Source organism: Diabrotica virgifera, chromosome 9 (genome assembly GCF_917563875.1).
Source record: "Diabrotica virgifera virgifera chromosome 9, PGI_DIABVI_V3a".
Classification (NCBI taxonomy): domain Eukaryota; kingdom Metazoa; phylum Arthropoda; class Insecta; order Coleoptera; family Chrysomelidae; genus Diabrotica; species Diabrotica virgifera.
Window position 1 is genome coordinate 185,697,654 of NC_065451.1, and position 12,408 is coordinate 185,710,061.

Consider the following 12,408-nt stretch of genomic DNA (forward strand, 5'->3'; position numbering starts at 1 on the left):
ATTTTTTTTGCAATAACATAAGTCAGAAAAAAATGACGCTAGAACCATTCCACAGGTGTCAAATGAAAGAGCATGAGCTATGTTTTCAACTTGGTTTAAAAAAAGCGAATAAAAAGTGAATTTCATAGTAATAAATAATTATGCAAAAGTATCGTAAATCTGTCCTTATAAACTTTTTATTTTGTTATATAAGAAATTATATATATTTATTACAATTTTTAATCAATTATGATATAAATAACATTACTTGGTAGTTGTGCACTTAAAACAGGGTAAAAAAAGTTAATTTTTTTGGAAAAAGTTTTTCAAAAAGTTTATAAGGGACGATTTACATACTTTTGCATAATTATTTATTACTAATAAATGCATTTTTTATTCGCTCTCTCAAAACCAAGTTGAAAATATAGCTCATGCTCTTCCATTTGACACCTGTGGAATGGTTCTAACGTCATTTTTTTCTAACTTATGTTATTGCAAAAAAATGCTCTCTGAGAAAAACAATTCGAATAAAATTTAAACAATTGAATGAATCGCTTTGAAATTTTTATCACATATTAAGCACCAAAGAACCCTCACTTGACAAAAATTTCAAACCCGTACACTAATTTTTACATCAGTTATTGCGAAAATAATTTTTTTTGCAATTCCGCCCTTTTTTCTAAATTATATTAACAATAAATGAATATATCAAACTTTGTAATATGTCATTTTAAAGCTTTTTCCATAATCTCAAAGATATTTGTACTAAAGAAATCATAAGTTTCATTATTTTTCATTGATTTGAAAAAAAGGGAAAAATGCCATTTTTTGACGGTTAATTGTTTATAAATAAAAATGGCCGCCAGATCCTTCGCAGGAAATAGTTACAATTTGTTCCTATAAGTATTACTTGTCGAAAAAACGCTTCAGTACTCTGGCTGCTGAAGTGTCACGAACAGGGTATATTTTTGTCTTATTACCCTGGCCTAAAGTTGATTTCAACATAATTTTATTAGGTACTTTTATTAGGTAATTCAGACTGTGTAAGTATTTTGATATAATATACAGTACAGGAAAGAATTTAACGTACGTATTGTAACGATGAGTTACTACTATCGTTACTAAAATGTTATTCCGATGGGAACTAGGTATGCAACCAACTTTACAAGCACTCGTATTAGAGGTTGCAGTTGATAGACGATAAAGTTGGTAATATCTGGTAGATTAGAGTCTAGCAGTTGGCAATGACGATATCCGGCAGGGGTGTATGTCATATCGGCCATAGCGGCTGGCACTTCACTTGAATTTTCGTTCTTGTCCGATCAAGAAGTCCTCCGGTGGCCATTGTAAGAATTTACCTTTTGGTTGAAATAAGTTATAAGAAGATTAATTTACGTTGGAGGAAGTTTTTATTTTTTTTGTTTGGGGTTGTGAAGAGTTTTTGGTTCCAATATTTTTTGAAGAAAACAATGGGTATGTATGAAAAAAAAATATCACTTAACTATGGTTTGCCATTTCTTTTTCATGCTAAGAAAAAATAACCATCTAAATCATTTTTAATACCATATTTAGATCATATGAAAAGCATTGCTATTCTTTAATTATCACTTTTTCAATCCTTCTAATATACACTCACAGGAAAAAATATTCTTAGAACTACATTTTCACTCTCAAATAAATTGAAAATCAATGATAATTTTCATTCTATCATGTATATAACTCCATATAGTAATCTTTGATTACAAGATCCACATTTTTTTGTCCAAATACTTCCTTATATTCGTTTAAAAAGGCTTTTTCCAGTCAAGAAGAATCAAGGTCAATGAAAACATATACATCAAACCTCACTTTTTCCGTAGTTTTTTTCTCTGTCAAGTTCTGATAAGGTGAAACACATTTTTATAGAGGCCCTGTTTCTTAGATACTTAAGGAAAACCAGCTAATAGAAGGTTTTCTGTTCTTTTAGCCACTGGAGGGAGACTATAACAAAATTTAAGTCACATTTGGATGCTTCATTTATTTATGGAATAAACAATCATTTTGGGTATTATTTTGGGTTTGGATTGGAAGAGTTTTGGATGTTTTTTTTCGTTTCTGGAATAGACACTGAGTTCTACCGACACTAGCAAGTACCTCCTCGTCAATACTCTGTGTTGCTGTTCCTTACCTCCCGAGGATTGGGAAGATCGGAGGATACGTACCTGGCTCTCTCATCATCAACCTCACCAGGATTTTGGAGAAGCCACAGGCCTACTTTTGTAGAAACGCCAGGTTTTTATAATAAAATTTGAATTTTCAATCCTTTTAAATAATAGTTTTCAATTTTCAATTTTTTTTCAATAACTCAAATACATAACCTTAATAATAATATAAATTCACCTTCTTAAACCCTATTATCTTTATAATATTCAATAATTTTTTTTTGTCAACGAATTTTATATTTCATTTTCATGATTGTATCAGGTATTTAAAATAATCTCAGGATTGTAAACTATCTGGGACGATACTGTGCACACTATCGAAGGGTTTATTTCCTACTCAATAATATTTATTCCATTCACCAGATATTGTCAGGTTGTCACTTCCGATCAGATACGGGATTGTCAGCCAATCTTGTATTCTACAGTAATAATTAGTTTGTACATGCATATTTAGATCAAATCACTTCCTTAGTAGAATAAATTCATTACATATATTAGTTTTTTCATACTGTAAAACCTGCATTATCGACAGGAGTGTACTACCATAGTACGTCGGATATTTAGCTAGTGTATAAAATTGTATATAGGGTTTATAGGTATTTTTTTTATTAAATGTGGTTGTACATACTTATACGTTTTATTATCCTATCATTTTAATAGTATCTATTAATAGTATTAGTTAGGTACAGCAATATAGGTCACGTGGAGAAGAATTTATTCAATTCTTCCCTGGCGCTCAACACTACTTCTGAATATCTTCTTGGTCAATAGTTCTCTTCTTGTCATTACTCCTTATATTAATTTATTTTCTTTATCATTCAAGTATTTCAGTAGGTACCGTCTTACTAGGGCGTGCAAATACGGCCTGATCCTTCCCTGAGCCCTTCTGTTTAGTCTCTTCAATTTCCAGCTAGCCTATTTCTGTAAAACTTTAGTCATTTATTAAGCTACCCCATTCAAACAGAAAAATCATACGTTACAGTATGCGCTATCAATTAGACGAACAGAGAGACACACACTTGACACGATATACACTGCGAGTCAGAAAAAATGGGCCACCCACAAAATGGGTTATTTTTGATATATCGAATTTCTTAAACATGTTGTCCGATTTAAGTAATTTTTTTAATATGTTATAACCTTATTCCTTAACAATATCGCTATTGGTTGCTATATCGCAACATTGTTGCTAGACAGGTAAATTGTCATTGTATACCGGGTGTACCAATCAAACTGTGGTTTTTTCTCAAAGTTCACCACACCCTCTTAGGGGAGTGCATATAGATTTTCAATTCGGAAAAAATCAAACAAGATAGAACTTTTGGTAATTTCACTAAGAAATGTTTAATAAACAACATATCAAAAAGTTCTACTCGAGAAGTGGGTGCTTCACTCTTTATTAAACAAACGAACTACGAAATAAGATGTTTTTTTAAATAACTCCGAAAATATAAATTTTAGAAAAAAAACTGACTTGACCATTGAAAAATTCACAAAATTTTACAAAAAAAACTTATAAAAATTTTTTCTAAAATTAAATCTGTATCTTCTATAATTTTTTATTTATAACGCTTAAGTCAGCCTTCTCACAAACATTGGCGCACTGTAAACTAGCGTACGGCGAAGTGCACGGTTGAGTTATTTTAATGTAATTCTTTAACTAATAGATCAAATGAAATTTTACAAATTGAACATGAAAGAAGAATAATTAAGCTATCTTATGGTAATAATAAAAAGAAATAAAATGTGTGGGCATAAGTACGGTGTGTACGGAAAATGAGCCTTACATGAATTTTGTTTAAAAATTATTTAAACATGTGTAACTAATACAATTTTTGTTATAAAACTCCCAATTTTGCACAACTTACCTTTCAAGCATCTTTCTAAATGATGTTTCATTCAAAAAAAATCTCAAAAATTTATTTCAAATGATATGACGTCTGAAATAATTTAATTTTTAAAATCTTCGTAGTTTTATAGAATGACCACCAATTTAAAACGGTATTACTCAAGTTTGAACAGATTTATTGCAGTTTTAAAAGTGCTTTTTTAAAGCATAGGATGTAATCTTGAAAATGCACTGAATTATTTTACTATAGAAATGAAATAAACTATTTCTTTTTGAGAAAATTAAGAAGGCTAACAAAAATGTAATACAAGAACCGAAAATTACCAGCTAAAAAAATGTTTATACAAAGTGGTCAACACTTTTTTCTGTAAAACTTACATAAAATACATTTAATAATAAACTTCAACAATAAAAAACGTTCAGCAAAAAAAATTTTATTAGCTCTTATACGGTATGTCTGCGTAATTTGGAACCTATTGATAACTTTTTTATTATCAGTTTTGCGAAAAAAAGTTATCCCTTATAAAATCCTCTGCATCGTATATAATCTAAGATGCAATCATCCAATATCAAATTTATTTAATTTTATATGAGGTATGTCAAAAAATATGAATTTCACTAAAGAGTAAAGTACCTTTACATTTCACAATACCGAAAATTATTATTAAGAAAGTTGTTTAGAAATAAAAAATGTGTTTTAGTGTTCAATTACATCCTTCTAATTAAAATATTGTGAATAATAAAGGCACTTAACTCTTAAGAAAAATTCACATTTTTTACATACCTCGTATAAAATTAAAAAAGTTTGATATCCGATGGTTGTATCTTAGATTTTAGACCAGGGAGAGCATTTTATGAAGAATAACTTTTTTTCGTAAAGGTGATAATAAAATAGTTATAATAATTGTAATAAAATGATGATGAGTAGTATCCGTAATTTGAGAAAAAATTGAAATTTTTTTTTGACTAGAATGATGTAATTGTATATTTAAACATAGTTTCTAATTTCAAACAACTTTTCATAATATCATTTTTTGATATTCTGGAATATAAAGGTACTTTACTCTTTAACTAAATTCATATTTTTGACATAACTCGTATAAAATTGATAAAATTTGATATCTGATGGTTGAGTTTTAGATTTTTGACTATCCTGAGCATTTTATGAAGAATAACTTTTTTTCGTAAAATTGATAATAAAAAAGTTTTCCATGTGGTTCCTAGCTACGCAGACATACTGTGTAAGAGCTTCTGTATAAGAATTTTCAAATTGCAATGCCATATTCCGATTCAGAATAATCAAAAACAAAATAGAAACATATTATATCAAAGTAAAATTATGAATTTAACGACATTTTTAAAATTATTAATACAAAACAATTGTTATTGTTTAAACAATTAATAAACAATAAGCGGACAAATCTGCGAGTAGAACTTTTTATTTTAACAAGTATATAAACTAACAAAAAAGGTTTTAGAAAAATATAAGCATGTTTGAATTTTTCCGAAACAATGCATGTTTTCGTTCTAATTGCACTCCCCTATCTGGAATATTCTAGCATTTATAAAATGCTGAAATTAAAAGACAAGTATAGCTTCAGGTTTTCTTAACATTATGTTTTTTGAGTGATTCGCTTATTTTGGATAATAAAAAGGTTAGGTAATTTAACAACTAGGCAAGTTCTTCACCAATACAGGGTGTTTCTAAATAAGTGCGACAAACTTTAAGGGGTAATTCTGCATGAAAACATAATGACCGTTTGCTTTATAAACATATACGTCCGCAAATGCTTCTTTTCCGAGATACGGGATATTTAATTTTTTGTTACACACATTTTTTGTTGACGGTTTATTTATTGCTGTAAAACTGGTTGAGATATGCAAATAGGATTTGGTAGGTTTTAAGACGTAGTTATTGCGTATTTTTTGACATACAGCTAAGAATTTTATATCCACCCAATTTCATATTCTATTTGATATTCTGTCTAGTTCGTCTAATAACAATATTATTACAGCGATATTGTCAAAGAAGAAGGCTATAACAGATAAAAAAATCACTTAAATCGGACAACAGTCAGAAACTGACCTGGTATACAATGACAATTTATCTGTCTAGCAACAATATTATAACAGCGAGATTGTTAAAGAATAAGGCTATAACATATTAAGATAATTACTTAAATCGGACAACACGTTGTTCATAGCTCTCTCTATTGCCCAAAGTTTTATGGAGTCGAATGCCTTTTCATAATCAACGAAGCCAATGTATAAGTTCAAGTGATATTCATTGGCTTTCTCTATTAGCGTTCTGACTGTAGAGATGAAACTAGCAGATGAGGCAAATTTAGCGATAGAAACCGATACATTGGACATTATACTGATAGTTTCTTACCTGTAGACTTATCGGAGAAGTATGTCAACTAAAACTGTCTGTCAACTAAAGCTGACACTGTCATAGTGCTAGTTGCCAAATTCGTCCGATACGTCTAAAGGTGGGAAACTATGTAAAAGAGGTCAATTTTATCGGTTTCTATCGCTAAATTTCCCACCTTAGCTAGTTTCATCCCGTTTTATTTCACATGGTATTATCTTTTCCATCTTTTGCGGTATTTGCCGGTAATTAGCTAGCTCGTCAATGTATACTTTTGCTATATACTTTTCTCATCTTTTCTCATACTTTTGCTTTTCTCATCTTTCCTTATTCCTACAATTTTCTATTTCAAACAAAATAACATCATTTTCTGGAAAGAAACCATAAATATTCCTAATTGTGGCTCAGCTAAAAAACTTTGTCGTTTAATTTGATAACGGCTAAGTAAAAAAGCTGGAACGAAATTAAATCTGAAAATCTTATTATCTTCAACTGTAAATCACGGAAAAAGAAAGTTGCCGCATGTAAAAAGTAATTCCACACAATTAACAGCAAAAAAAATATTCGAGATATAAACAGTGTCTTCGAAGAAAATATTTTAGATAGGGATGTAATGTGTAAAAGTAGTTGCGTTTTTAGAAGGATGTTTTGAACAGTCATTTGTCAGACAGTGAAAACAAATGCATACAGGGTGTTTCTTTGGGAAAGTAACATACGTTAACTGAAAAAAGGGAACAATTAGGGGCGATTTCAAAAATACCATACTTAATGTGTCTTACTTTATCAGTAGCAAAGATACTGGGTGTTTTAATCTATTTTTCCAACTTTTTATAGTAAAATTTTTAATTTGAAATGTGAGAGCTCGAAATAAAAAAGATTCAACGTGACTTAATTTTAGTTATACTATTATTTAATCTGAATTGGTAAAATGTTGACAGTTAAGTTAAGGGATGAGTCAGACAACTGAATGATAGTGGTCAAATTGTACATAGAGCTTAGCAAGTATTTCTTAAAACTGGATCTCATCAACGACGACCAAGTACGGGTGCTAAAAGAAAGGCTACAATCAGAGAAGATCGCTTTCCTACTCTTGATGCATTCCGAGGCTGGACGCAAACTGCTAAAGTGCTCCAAAGCCATATAGTCCAGAGAAATAAAGTCTTTGTCGGGACACTTGAGCAGCCAGGTTTCAAATCGATTTTTTGGTACTATATACAAATATATATATAATATATTATAAATACAAAAATGCCCGTCACAGTTCGGACGAGAAATTTAGTTATTAACAAATAAGCGTCAAAAATGGCAGTTTTTTCGTTTAAATCGCTACAGATAAAAATAGGGTAATTTAATATCTTATTTTTAATATTCTTTTTTGTAGATGAGCCAAGGTTTAAAATGGCAATTTTGAATTTTTGGTCCAATTCTTTTTTGTTTCGGTAAGTGCAAAATAAGAATAAAATTTCAAAAAAAAAATGTGCTTTAACTTTTGCGAAAATGGCCTTAAGACTTTCATATTGCACGAAAAATTGAGTCAAACGTTCAGTATAATGTAGAAAAAATTTTAAGACCATTCGTGAATTAGTTTAAGTTTTATTTAATTTGTTTATCGCAAAGAGCTTTTTTTCGCAACGTTATTGTTCAGAAAATAATAATTACATAGCAATTCTGTGGAAACCACATGCAAGAATAATAGTTATATTTTTAAATTATTGAAAAAAATCATTAAAAAGTGTTTTTATCACTCCGAAAACAGTTTAGTAAAATAGAGTCATTTTTGGCTTCTAAACAATTTGAATAACTTTGTTAATATTGACTATAGAGTAAATCTACTTTAGGATTTCAAAAGCTGGTATTTTTATACGAATTTTCAGAACAACAACTTGTTGCCTAGGGTAATTAGGGTCAAAGTTAGCCACTTTTATTATCTAATTCACAGTTACTACTATATACATCAAATTCTCCTGTAACAGTGTTAGTTACCATACTACTCCGATACGGCTTGGCCGATTTTTATAAAATTTTACACGTTTATCCTGTAGGACGTTAAAGAGGTTTTAATCTATTTTTAATACCCATAAGTAATAAGGGGGTTGCACCCCTGATATTTTTTTTATTTTTTTTTGACAAAATTATCTACCTTAATTTTATATGATGTAGAATTAAAAAATACATACAACCCATAATTTTCACTCTTCTATCATCGACCTATATTTGTTAATAGCCATCTATATATTTACATCTATAAAATTCTCCTGTGACAGTGTTAGTTTCCATACTCCTCCGAGACCGCTTAACCGATTTTTATAAAATTATATATGTATATTCGGTAGGTCTTTGAATCGGTCGTAATCTATTTTTCATATCCCTGAGTGATAAGGGGAGTTCCCCCTAACATTTTATAATGTTAGGTGGGGTTGTGTGTACATAACGTACTCTATAAGACTATGAGTACATACAAGTTAAAAAAATTATGATCAAAATCTATCAACAAGTTCCAGCGATATTAATCGCAGCATATGTTTGCCGAATCAGTTTCATTTTTTAAATGCACGTATTTTAGTAATTCCCCTCCACCGACCACGAATTAATTCCGTTCGGACGCCATTTTTAAAGCTTTACTAACCACTCTGTTGAGGTTCAAAGTTTACTCAAACTTTTACACATAACCCATATATATTATCTTCAACTTCAAAATGGTTCTAGTTAGGTTGCTTAATTGTTATAAACGAAGTAGCCGTCAATTAAATAAAAAAAGTGGCTAACTTTGACCGTAATTAACCTAGGCGAAAAGTTTTTCTTTGAAAATTCGTATAAAAATACCAGTTTTTCAAATTCCATTGTAGTTTTAGCCTACAGTTAATATTAACAAAGTTATTTAAATTGTTTATGCCACTATGCCAAAAATGACCCTATTTTAATAAAATGTTTTCTGAGTGACAAAAATGACTTTTTAATGATTTTCTTAAACGCTTTGAAAGCATGACTATTCTTCTTTCATGTTCTTTTCACACAAGTGCTGTATTATTATTATTTTCTGAACAATAAAATTGCGAAAAAAAAAAGCTCCTTGGGATAAACAAATTGAATTAAATTTAAACTAATTGACGCATCGTCTTAACATTTTTTGTGGATTGTACGAACTGTTTGACTCAACTTTTCGTGCAAAATGAAAGTCCTAAATTCATTTTCACAGAAGTTATAGCAAATTTTTTATTTTAGAAATTTTAGTTTATTTTGCAATATCCGAAGCAACAAATAACCGGACCAAAATTCAAAAAACGCTATTTTAAACCTTGGCTCATCTACTAGAAGAAAAATATTATAAATAAGACACTTAATTACCCTATTTTTACCTGTAGCGATTTAAACGAAAAAACTCTCATTTTTGACCCTTGTTTGTTAATAACTAAATTTCTCGTCCGAACTGTGACGGGCATTTTTGTATTTATAATGTATTAGGTATATAGTAGCGAAAAAACCCATTTGCAACCTGGTTGCTCAAGTGTCTCGAACATGGTGCATTTTTGCCTTATTTCCCTGGTGTAATATTCAGTGAGCCCAAGGACCATTAATCAGCATTTCTACTGTACGACAAAGGTTAAGAGAACAGAGTTTGACAGCTTGAAATCCAGCAACGGGGCCATTACTTACGGCTGCTCACAGAAGACACAGACTTGCATTTGCCCGTGAACATGGCAATTGGACAATCATCGATTGAAAAAAAAAAAGATTGTTTACGGATGAGTGTTGAATATTAATTTATGGTAAAGTTGTCGAAATAAGGTCTAAAAAAGGGCTGGAGAACGTTACCCTGTCTGCATTCGGTCACACCGAGTTGCTTTTAGTGGTGACTCAGTAATGTTTTCGTCAGAACATCAGGTGATGCCATATGCTGAGTTAATTAGTAATTATCTTCTGTTAATGCAGGATAATGCGAGACCAGACACTTTTTTTTTGGCTTGGACTATAGTCATTCAGCCAGTCTCAATAAAAAGTAAATGTATTAACGATATTGCCAATTAGTGAAACATGGTTATTATAATAATATTAAATTTTTTACTTCTTATTTTACCTACTTATTACAGCTAATGTACATACTATGTTGATAAATATTATAAATATATTATACTTAATGTTTATCAAGAACACATAGTGTAGACATTTTACAAATAAAATTATTAATGTTAATATTTAAAATGAACGCATCCTTTTTTGTATATTTTTTTTGTTTTTTTTTGTTTTGATTTTTTTTGTCACTACGATAAGATGTCAACCCGGTTCAACCCCTCGGACGTTTAAATCCTCTTAGTAATTTTTGTTTTCTTAATTTTTTTTATTAATATAGTTTTTTTTTGAATTTTTTTTGTTTCATATTTTTTATTGTTTTTTTTTTTCAATTTTCTGGAGAACTATTTGGCACTAAAAATGGAGAAATTTGAGGGCAGTTTAAACATTTTTTCTATAAATTTATCTGGAATATAAAAGGCACAACCAGTACCATTTGAACTTTTGGATGAATCTGTACAAATACAAACAGATTTTGACCAATTTTTAAGGTAGTTGTTTACAACAACACTGTTTAATAAAGAGTGCTCATGATAACTGGGTTGTATTATATCTACTTGATTTAGTAACTCAAAGAAATCTTCAAAATCTACCACTTTATTTGCAACTGCAAGTTCAGTATTATTATTCGAAGTGTTTCGAAATGCAAATTTTCGAGACCAGATACGGCAAGGATCGTATTGCAGTATGTGGAAGATGTTGGTATTGCAAAAATGAACTGGCCTGCTCAAAGTCCTGACTTTCATCCTAATGAGCTTATATGGAGCCTGCTCAAAAGGTGTGTAAGTAGTATACCTGCTCTTTAACATGTGAAGAGCTTCGACTGTCTCTCATTGAATATTGGTCCACTTTTCCCAAACAACATTCAAAACGTGATCAGTTGTGTGGCAAATCGAATAATGAGGGTCACCCAGAACCATCGGGGCAACAAACATTTTTGAAACTGGTGATACATTCCTTTTATTGACTTGTTATACCTGCACTACAGGACTATAAGACCTGCACTATCAGTACACAATAGATTTAATTTGATATAAATAATTAAAAATAAAAAAAATATTTTACATTTTGTGTAGTTACATTCACATCCAGTAAAAACAAAAGTATGGAATCAATCTTCTTAATGCCATAATAGCTCTTGGGTCTTTAAAATAAATAAAAAATACGAAAAATATTCTAAAAAATAAATTTATTTTCAGTCTAAAAAATTATACTAAGCAAAATAACTCCTATAGCTGTGAAGAATTTGCATAACTTTGAAGTTATGTTGAACAATATTACGAAGAGATTAATAACTATAATTTATCTTAGAACTGCATTATTTCAACTCGTCTCCAAAGTTGGTTGTGATAAGGTTTTAGTAATTACTTACAAATTTCAATCTGTTTAGCTCGGGTGTACCAGTCTATCAACACTAATCCTTCGACGAAAGCCAAACTCTAATTTAGGTCTAGTTTATATTAGACGTAATATCTCCTTCGATTATTATTGCATTAAAGTTTAATTAATATAATATATCTCTAATACTAAGAAGATTAATATTTTCGGGGTAAATTCTATTAAAACATATTTATCGACGAAGCATATTGTAGAGTTTAGAAAATTAAAAAGAAGACAAGCTTGGAAAGTGTACATACTGCTTCTCAAAAGGTATGAGGTTGATAACACTAAAACACAAGGGGGTCTGGAGAAAACTAGGGAATATTTCTAAAAACTACTTTGCTACGGCTGCTCGTGTTTTGGTTGGAGAGCTGAGTTGTAGGTTCGTTTCAGAAGTTATGGATTAGGAACTATTTACTACTATCACCAATTTAAACAAGGGTACTTACACAGATATCCTGGGTGTTGAAGAAATCCTGGCTATATTTTCTTGAGGGCGCTTTACCAGAATTTTTCTTTATATGATCCAACATCTGACTCTAACTGGGTAAAAAGATTTT

General features: G+C 30.1%; 1 protein-coding gene and 1 long non-coding RNA gene across 2 annotated transcripts in view; one reads left to right on the plus strand and one right to left on the minus strand.

Annotated features, from left to right (window-relative positions):
* LOC126891812 (uncharacterized) overlaps nt 1-12,408 on the minus strand; it is a 999,773-nt gene that overhangs the window by 673,966 nt on the left and 313,399 nt on the right. The window lies entirely within an intron of this gene.
* Nucleotides 1,080-2,807, plus strand: LOC126891815 (uncharacterized). The gene is made up of 2 exons (XR_007700585.1): nt 1,080-1,452; nt 1,946-2,807. It is a non-coding gene; the product is annotated as an uncharacterized LOC126891815 (long non-coding RNA).